We start from the raw sequence: 2,039 nt of genomic DNA, 5'->3' as shown, positions 1-2,039 counted from the left end.
AGGCCGTGGCATGGCAAGTTGGGCGACGTCGTGGCAAGGCATGCGGGCCGAGGCCGTGGCATGGCATGCGGGCCGAGGCCGTGGCAAGGCATGTTGGGCGACGCCGTAGCAAGGCATGCGGGCCGAGGCCGTGGCATGTCATGCGGGCCGAGGCCGTGGCATGGCATGCGGGCCGAGGCCGTGGCATGGCATGTTGGGCGACGCCGTAGCAAGGCATGCGGTCCGAGGCCGTGGCATGTCATGCGGGCCGAGGCCGTGGCATGGCATGCGGGCCGAGGCCGTGGCATGGCATGTTGGGCGACGCCGTAGCAAGGCATGCGGTCCGAGGCCGTGGCATGTCATGCGGGTCGAGGCCGTGGCATGGCATGCGGGCCGAGGCCGTGGCATGGCATGTTGGGCGACGCCGTAGCAAGGCATGCGGGCCGAGGCCGTGCCGTGGCGTGCGGGCCGAGGCCGTGGCATGGCATGTTGGGCGACGCCGTAGCAAGGCATGCGGTCCGAGGCCGTGGCATGTCATGCGGGCCGAGGCCGTGGCATGGCATGCGGGCCGAGGCCGTGGCATGGCATGTTGGGCGACGCCGTAGCAAGGCATGCGGGCCGAGGCCGTGGCATGTCATGCGGGCCGAGGCCGTGGCATGGCATGCGGGCCGAGGCCGTGGCATGGCAAGTTGGGCGGCGTCGTGGCAAGGCATGCTGGCCGAGGCCGTGGCATGTCATGCGGGCCGAGGCCGTGGCATGGCATGCGGGCCGAGGCCGTGGCAAGGCATGTTGGGCGACGCCGTAGCAAGGCATGCGGGCCGAGGCCGTGGCATGTCATGCGGGCCGAGGCCGTGGCACGTCATGCGGGCCGAGGCCGTGGCACGTCATGCGGGCCGAGGCCGTGGCATGGCATGTTTGGCCACGCCGTGGCAAGACATGCGGGCCGTGGCATGGCATGGCATGCGGGCCGAGGCCGTGGCTCGACATGTTGGCCAAGGCTAAGGCATGGCACGCCGGGCAACGCGGTGGCATGGCATGCTGGGCAACGCGGTGGCAAGGCATGCGGGCCGAGGCCGTGGCATGGCATGTTGGGCAACGCCGCAGCAAGGCATGCGGGCCGAGGCCGTGGCATGGCATGCGGGCCGAGGCCGTGGCATGGCATGTTGGACGACGCCGTAGCAAGGCATGCGGTCCGAGGCCGTGGCATGTCATGCGGGCCGAGGCCGTGGCATGGCATGCGGGCCGAGGCCGTGGCATGGCATGTTGGGCGACGCCGTAGCAAGGCATGCGGGCCGAGGCCGTGCCGTGGCATGCGGGCCGAGGCCGTGGCATGGCATGTTGGGCGACGCCGTAGCAAGGCATGCGGTCCGAGGCCGTGGCATGTCATGCGGGCCGAGGCCGTGGCATGGCATGCGGGCCGAGGCCGTGGCATGGCATGTTGGGCGACGCCGTAGCAAGGCATGCGGGCCGAGGCCGTGCCGTGGCATGCGGGCCGAGGCCGTGGCATGGCATGTTGGGCGACGCCGTAGCAAGGCATGCGGTCCGAGGCCGTGGCATGTCATGCGGGCCGAGGCCGTGGCATGGCATGCGGGCCGAGGCCGTGGCATGGCATGTTGGGCGACGCCGTAGCAAGGCATGCGGGTCGAGGCCGTGGCATGTCATGCGGGCCGAGGCCGTGGCATGGCATGCGGGCCGAGGCCGTGGCATGGCAAGTTGGGCGGCGTCGTGGCAAGGCATGCGGGCCGAGGCCGTGGCATGTCATGCGGGCCGAGGCCGTGGCATGGCATGCGGGCCGAGGCCGTGGCACGTCATGCGGGCCGAGGCCGTGGCATGGCATGTTTGGCAACGCCGTGGCAAGACATGCGGGCTGTGGCATGGCATGGCATGCGGGCCGAGGCCGTGGCTCGACATGTTGGCCAAGGCTAAGGCATGGCACGCCGGGCAACGCGGTGGCATGGCATGCTGGGCAACGCGGTGGCAAGGCATGCGGGCCGAGGCCGTGGCATGGCATGTTGGGCAACGCCGCAGCAAGGCATGCGGGCCGAGGCCGTGGCATGGCA

The sequence above is a fragment of the Camellia sinensis genome, chromosome 6 (genome assembly GCF_055761805.1).
Source record: "Camellia sinensis isolate YWXY chromosome 6, ASM5576180v1, whole genome shotgun sequence".
Lineage (NCBI taxonomy): Eukaryota > Viridiplantae > Streptophyta > Magnoliopsida > Ericales > Theaceae > Camellia > Camellia sinensis.
This window is presented reverse-complemented; position numbering follows the sequence as displayed.